General features: G+C 47.0%; 1 protein-coding gene across 1 annotated transcript in view; it reads right to left on the bottom strand.

Annotated features, from left to right (window-relative positions):
• The window catches only part of snap25a (synaptosome associated protein 25a), a 32,509-nt gene extending 24,914 nt beyond the window's left edge, over nucleotides 1–7,595 (bottom strand). Inside the window, exon 1 of the mRNA XM_005917143.3 lies at nucleotides 7,418–7,595. The gene's annotated coding sequence lies outside the window, so the exon portion shown is untranslated. The remainder of the gene's footprint in view (nucleotides 1–7,417) is intronic.
• Nucleotides 7,596–8,000: the final 405 nt, after the last annotated feature.

Here is an 8,000-nt window from a genome sequence, read left to right as displayed (position 1 = left end):
CACCTTGGCTCAGGTGGGAGGGGGTGGGGGAGGGATAACAACAATCCTAAAATAAACAGAGCAAAGAGTTGCCGACAGCCATCAGCCAGACTGTAGCTTCAAGCACTGGAATCATCCCAGAATAGGTGAAGCTCCAAATACAACATGTTACACAAAGAGACCAAAGAGAGACACGGGTTTGGAATAGAGACGTGGTGACTGTGACAGCTTTAAGCTCGGGTGACGACCCGGAGTACTGCCTTCTCTGTTTGCAGAACTACAAGCAACCCAACATAATCACAGTGTTCTCCAGGGCAGATTATATAACAGTATATAACACGTCGTGTCCTTGCCCGAGGTGGTTTACTAAGCTGCGCACCGCTGTGATAAAACACGTTGATTCTCGACTCGTTACAGGTCCCGTTAAACGCAGCAGCGTTCCTGCTGAGCGGAGCTGCAGCATTCATAAACGGCTTCCTGGAAACGTCAGCGGCTAAAGTCCCACGCTTTCTACTCCAATCAGACAGCTGCTCGTAAAATCTCATGTAAAAAAAGCTGCGGATGCTCCTTTACCAGGAAGTGAACATGTGATCGTCCAGCTGACTGTGGCTTGAAGCTGATGTTGCAGCTTCACTTGCTATCAGAGAGCAGACTGAAGGTAAAGACGAGCCGAGTGTCCAGATCTCTCTGCTCATTGGTGGACAGAGCAACATGCCAGCGCTGCAGACGCCGTTTACTCTACGCTGCTGTGGAAGAGTGGACATAAAGAAGAGACGCGAATGAAAAGCACACCACACATATACAGTACTGTGCAAACGTCTGCAGCCACTCTTCACTTCTTTGTATTTTGTTATAAAAATGTGCAATTCATGCACTGACTCATGGAGACGTGCAAACATAAGTGCAGACTCAGTATATAAAACCAGTTTACTGAGCTTGAAAGTTGATATTTGGTGCGAACACGTTTATTCTTCATTCTTTCTCTTCAGGCTCAAACTGCTTCTGTAACCTTGAGCTCAGTCTGTGACTGACAGCTTTCCATTGTATGTTTCCTGTGCACAAATGCTTTTACTGCATTTGCAGTGTGTTTGGGATTATTGCCTTGCTGTAAAGTCACATGATGATGATGCAGCTGTTGCCCATCAGCCTCTTTCCCCGCGGTGCTGCACGGTGCCTCAATATCTGGTCCTTTTCTGGCTGTAGATGGTTGTTCCTGTTTCTTGAGGACATGACTTATGCAGAGAGTTTTTAGGGCCTTTTACCCTCCACTTGCTCAGATTCCCTCAGTTCTTTAAGGACACGCTGTACAGCATCAGTGGGATCATCCAGCCTTGTTGGGTTAGGGCAGCAGACATGCTTCGTTCTGCCTGTCAAACTGTGCCGTCGTTGACATTTTTGATTGATTCAAGTAAAGAAACAGGAACAAATAATGTTTTTGCATTTTTGCTGACAGATATCATTTACAGTTGTCTGCTAAGTGCGGACACAACAACGGTGCATCCTTTGAGCATTTTATAAAATGTTTTAATGATTCATTGATTAGTTACTACATGTAAGTAACCCACGCCGCCACACGGGGCACACGCCGCCACACGGGGCACACGGGATGGGTGCTTGTGGGGTGATGTTGGCAGTAAAGATGGAAGGAGGAAAACAAGGAAGCATCAGATGGGACGAGCGGGATTAGGTGGTTCCAGAGGAGGAGCAACGGTCCTGTTTTGAATTAGAAGCACAACCTCTCCTGTTTTACGACGCAATAAACATCAGGGCGGTGGGATGTGACGGCTCTGGAAAAAACCACAGCAGAAGTTCTTTTTACACCATGTTTGAAGGAATCCCAGACAGCAGAGGGCGGCGGCAGGATATCTGCTGTGTTAGCGACGCTGCAGCACGCACACCGTCAGACTGTTACACCATCATCAGTATGGAAGCCTTTCATTGCTGCTTCAGTCACAGTTGTTTGGCACTGGGAATGTCGCTGACACAGTCTCCATCCTGAAACTCAGAATTCCAGTCTGCGAAACCATCCGGCGTGACGTATTCAACTGGGAATAAGATCATAAACATAGCAAACAACAGCTCGCTTCCTTATCTGTCCAACGCATGTGGACATAGAAAGAATTCCCTTTTTATGACAGATTTAAAAATAATGATATTTTGTTTCATGTAGATAAACTGGAGAAGCTGGACTTTTGTATTTCTTTGTTTCGTCAGAAAGCTGCAGTCAGTCGCACACTGTCGTATTTGCTTGCCTGCAGTAGAAGCTGCATTTCTGACCTGCTGACAGGCCCAGAAAGATCAATAACACTGATACTGTGTTTGCTCACAATGCATTTATGAGCCTTTTCATGCACTGCAGATGAGCGCTACCACAGCACATAATGGGGTTATTTTAATTAGCACAACAGAAAAATATCATTTACTGTAAAACACACAATGTTTTTGTTAGAACCAGGAAGTGACGCTGTTCAGACTAAGAAGCTCCTGTGTGTCCTGGTACAACATGCACAGCAGTCTGAACATCTGTGTAGTGAAAGAAAAGCTAGTAAGAAGCTAAATCAGGACCAGATGCAGGGCAGCATAGATGGCCCCTCGCCCAGTGACTGCATGCAGCGATGATGCAGTGGCAGTGCGTGTACACGCTATAAATGCATTCAAATACGACTTTGATACAGACCAGGCTGCTTAATGTTTCTGTAAAAGCCCTGCAGATGCTAATCTGCACCAACAACCCTCATCAGCTGCACTGCAGCCTCATTTATTACACAACTAACCCCCTCACTCAATACCACCCCACCGATCCTCCCGTGAACACCGTCTCCACGCGCCACACCGGGTCATGTTTGCACACTTGTGCGCTCACCTGAGCACACACAATGCTGTGCAATGTGCAGCGTGTAGGGCGTATTCACGCTGACCCGAGCAGATCCATCTACCGGCTTTATGCTTCACCGACGCAGAGGAAAGATCTCTACACATGCTTTTATTCTGAAAGACATAAAAGCTTTAGGAGCTTATGGATGGTTTACAGCACAGCGACACTGAAAGGCCCGGCTAATGGTCGGGTGAAAATGATACGCTTGAAGATACAAAATACTAAAACCACTGCCACCATCTCCTTCATACGCACACACGGAAATGTTTCCACTCCAAAATATCTGCTCTCCACAGTGAAATCGGACACGTGTCTTCCCTGGTGAACATTGTGAAAGGCTGGTTCTGGTTTACAGCTAGAATTTGGAATTAGCCTCCAAACTGTGCAGACTTTGCTTCATTTTCAGCATCTTTCTGTATGTTTATGCTATTTTCTCACAGCGTGTGTGTGTTTGAAATGATTCGGCCTGACAATCGTTCCCCGTTTACGCACCCTCTCCCTCCACCTTCCCCCACTCCCTCTCTTTCTTATTACTTTCATTTTCTCTCTCTAAATTCCTTTCATTAATCAAAGGTTTCTAACCCTGCGAGAGCAGCCGAGAGGACAGATGGCAGAGTGACGACGGGCGCGGTGGAAAGCCGAACGTGGCTTTTTGTGCCAGGAAAGCTTCAAAAACAAAAGCATCACTTGGGAGATAATATTAACTTTCTCTAGCTGTCATGTTTGCTGTGACGAGCTACAGCTGAGGTAAGATGAATAAAACTAAATTTAGAGAAGTCGCGCTGTGTGAGCGCTGAAAGGAGACTTGACGAGTGCGGTGCAGCCTATCTCTATAAATAACCATTTAGCTAAGCAACCTAATGTAATTTGACAAATCTACTGTACAAAATAAACCGATGAGTGCGACGTGAACATCAGAACATATGATCAAAAACTGCGTACGACACGCTTAGCTGAGAAGGATCAAGCCTTCTATGCAGCACAGTCTCGTCGCCGCCGGAGGGGCCATCTTGTTTCTGTGTTGTTGTTTACATACAGAGCAGGTGACAGGTTGTCACGTGGGGGCTGGCCGGACACCAGAAAGCTGCTGCCACTTTAATATCTCCACTCTGATCATTTGCAAACAATTGAGCGTTTGTTTCCTTCTAAAGCTGCTGTTTTTCTTCCTGTCTGAGTTTGACTCAGTAAGACTCCTTGATTTCTTCGTGATAGATGACAACATCGATTCTCTCTCACACGAAATTCAAAGCTGGGTCACAATTTAATCTTCAGTACAGCAAAAAAACGAGAATGAAAAATATTATATGTGACCACGAGTCACAGTGAACGAGTGCAAACTCTCAATAAGAAGCCGCGGGGCTGTTTACCAAAGTATAATGTGCACTTTTAAATAACAGCACTTCCACTCTGTCTGCCTGGCCTCAGAGGCTGATCCTGGCAGCACGCTAGCTAAAGGAAGGAAAAATGGGTGGATTTCACATGTTGTAGTGACCTGAGAGGATTTCAGACAAAAGCAAAGGACACTTAATGACTGGTTAGGGACCATTACATGTCAAGCCTGTGAGTTTAACTTAAACGGTAAACAGCTGTAAACAGCTGTCTGTGTACAACAGCTAAAACAACTTTAGAAACATAACAGCGTTTTAGAAAACCTTGGTGCAGATTCAATGAACAGGATACAAAATATCAAATATCAAGTGGATTTGCTGGCTGTTTAAAGCTTTGAGGTTAGTTATGCTAAACTTGCTGAAAGCTGCTAAACTTAGCCAATAAGGCTCAATTTAATTTTAATGACATTCTCTTAACATTAGAGCAATAAACGTATTTATTACTTTTTACTTTCCAGATAGAAAAGGTTTCATCTTCTTCCCTCAGTCAGTACGATTTAATCATCTGGATATCTCTGTGTTTCTGTTCGTCCTTTGCTCCATTTAAATCTACCACTGTAACATGAGAAATGCACAACATGTAAAAAATAAAATATAAGGTCGTCTGATGACGCTGAAGCCATTTCACAGGCTAATAATGCCTCCTATGACACATCAGAGAAGCTAACAGCCTTTCACCTCAGAAGCCACATCTTGTCCTCCTCTGGACTATGAACCTAAAGCTGGTGTGACTAATCCCACAGTGAGAACGGCACATTGGACCACCAAAGCTGCTCATGCAACAGCGGTGGAGCTCTGCTGAATCGATAAAGATGATTTTGTTTATTCTGCAGCCAAAACTTGAACTGCTCTGTGACAGCGAGACACGACCGCTGAGCAGTTTAGAGGGATGCATGTACATCTCTGCCTCCATCATTCCCAGACTGATCTCTAGCTTCAGCTTGGATTCAGGAGCTCAGCTGTTTCTGTGATGCTGCACCTGGCTGAGTTTAATATTCAAGGTGTGAAGGAAATCCTGTGTCACAGACATGATAAGGCTTATAAATACAATTTCAAAATTTCATTCTGTCTTTCCAGCAAATATAGAAATATCGCCCCAGACTGGTTGCAGTACAAATAATCAAATATAAGCATCTAGTTTCATTTTGGACTCGCATGAGAGGGTTTGTGTGACTGCATTTGATTATTTCAGCATCAGGCTGAAGGCCGAACTTAGAAACTCTGGAGAGGGGAGAAAAAAGCAAATAATAAGAGCTGTACCTGCACCAAAACACGCACTGCGCCGGCCGGCTCAGCATCAATCAGAGAGGCTTTAGCTTCATTTCACAGATGGCAGGCGTGAAAGTGCTCCTGTGAAATGAACAATGGCCGGGGTGTTTCTAAGAAACAATCAGTGCGTGCTGATGGTGCTGCAAGTCACCATTTATCCAGAAAGCAGCCCTTTCACAGTGTGTGCAGTATAGGCCTGGCATCCCCTCCCACCCCCTCCCCAAGTCTGCCTCGCTCCCTCTCTGCAGTCCAACCGCATAACGTGCTGTGGAAAAGCAGCAACCAGGGTATCCTGAGGGGCTTTACGAACTGTAGGCCGTCCTTTGATGCCATCGGCCTGCAGGCTCTGCTTTTAGACATGATTTTGGTTTTAAACAACGCCATCTGAGCACAGCCTTTGCTTCATGGAAAACTCACACTGCAGATTTCCAGTGACGTGCCAAACATTCAACTGAGCATGTGTCAGTAACACAGCCAGGCACTTACGCACCATGTGGGAGTGTAATGTAATTTCAGGTGCGCCAGAAATCCAAACCACTTCAGTGTCTAATCTGCCGCATCATCAAAGCTCAGGAGAAGCAACAAGCGCCTCTCTGCACCTCTACGAGCAGACGCGGTGCTGTGACTGATGGGCAGAAAAACTAGCTTAGCTACTGTTTGTTACCAAAGCCTTCAAACACGCAGACTCAAGTTAACATGGTGAGTGTGGTAAATCACAGCACGCACACACTGACAGATAACCTGGGCGGACTCTGCTGGGCTCGCCGCTCCTGCAGGTTTGGGAAAAGCAGTCAAAGGCTCCGACCTGGCAGCTGTGTCGTGGTTCATGTGTGTCTCCTACTGTCGTGGATCAGAAACACTTCAACTGTTACACGTTGTGTCGAGCTCAGGTATCGATTTAGCGCGCGAGCCAATGTGGCTTGCCTGATTGACAAGACAGCGCGTGCGGGGATCATTGACAGTTTCGTGCGTGGCCACAGACGCTGGATGGGACGCAGAGGGAGAGGAGGGTGTCATAGTGCGGGCTTCACCGCCGACATCCCCGGCACTGTCCTCCTTTTTCTCCCCGCACCCCTCAGCCACCTATCCACACACCTTTTCCCTCTCTGCCACGGTCACGTAGACGCGTGGCGTGGATTGGGCATGTTATGCGAAGGTACTGCGTAAAAGAAGGAAGAAGGGAGCGTCGCATTCACAGAACTCGACGCCCCCCCCGCACTACTGTTTATATGGGCTACCCTCCTTCCACCGACTTCACCATGGCGCAGTTCACTATTACATGACATCCCCACAAACCACGCCACGTCCCGCGACTCTGCCGTGTTTTGTTTGGTTTAATTTCCTTTCTAGGTGGCGTGAATGCGACACGTTGATTCACGCTTCAGTCTACACCTGTTTTGAGGCTTTGCAAGGAAAACAGGGTCCCCCCCGGCCCTCTTTTTACAGAGCAATAAATGCTTGAACAAAAGAAAACGACGCTGAGACGCTGATTTCACCTCCTCGGTGTGTTCCGTCTCTGGCTCTGTCCAAGGTGCTGAAGCGCTGAAAACGCCCACACTGAATATGCGCATTATAGCGCACCGCATCCCATCCTGTCAGCTTTCCACTGCGCGTTTGAGATTTATCACCCAGGAGGTCACGCATCACCCGCCCCCCCAACCAAACCACGTCCTTTGCTTTCCTCGCCCTAACAGTGCTGCAGATCGTCCACAACACTGCCCCAACACCCAAAAGCACACACACGCACACAAATCATCTTTATCCCAGCATCATTTATGCTGAAACACACCCGACATCCACGGTTTCACTCAACACTAAACATCTTCCGCCTCGATTCGCACAATCTAAGCCGTCCCGAGGTACACGAATGGCTTCAAATCTCGCGGAATAGCGTCTCCAGTCTTACCTGCGCCTGTTGTCGGTGTCCCGCCGTCAGTATGGGAGGAAATGTCTGCGTGTATCAACAGCTAACCGATACCAGCCTCTCTCTGTATGTGACTGCAGCAAAGGCACTGCGCGTCGGCTGGTTCCTCCTCACTTGTTCTTCAATGGGGGGGAAAGCGGTGCAGCTCTCCTCAAAGATGGCGGACACTTTTGACGTCAGCAGCAGCTTTTAATAGATAACTGTCATCGAGAGAGAGAGAGAGACTTCAGAAAGTCTTTGTTATAACGGGCAGCTGCGCGGACAGCAGCTTATCATCTGTTTAGATGGTTTCATATGCTGCTGCTGTGTGATTCATAGAGCCCAGCACATGGAAGCCAAATAGATTCAACACATCAGCTGTTCATACATCCCTACAGGCCTTTCACTTCATGCAAGATGATCCTGCATCGTCAGTTAACACCCGACAAGTTCCTTAGAGCATTTGTAGCCTCAGAGGTGTCGGTTTGTTACACTGACAGCGTTCACTCGGTGTCAGTGGGACGTGAGTGGGGCTCTACACTATCATTTTAAATCCCACGAGTATGAGTAATCACGATCTGTGGTA

Source organism: Haplochromis burtoni, unplaced genomic scaffold, assembly GCF_018398535.1.
Source record: "Haplochromis burtoni strain Fernald_Lab_line unplaced genomic scaffold, NCSU_Asbu1 Contig_22, whole genome shotgun sequence".
Taxonomy (NCBI): Eukaryota; Metazoa; Chordata; class Actinopteri; order Cichliformes; family Cichlidae; genus Haplochromis; species Haplochromis burtoni.
Note: the sequence above shows the minus strand (reverse complement) of the source record. Positions and strands in the feature narration are given on the sequence as shown.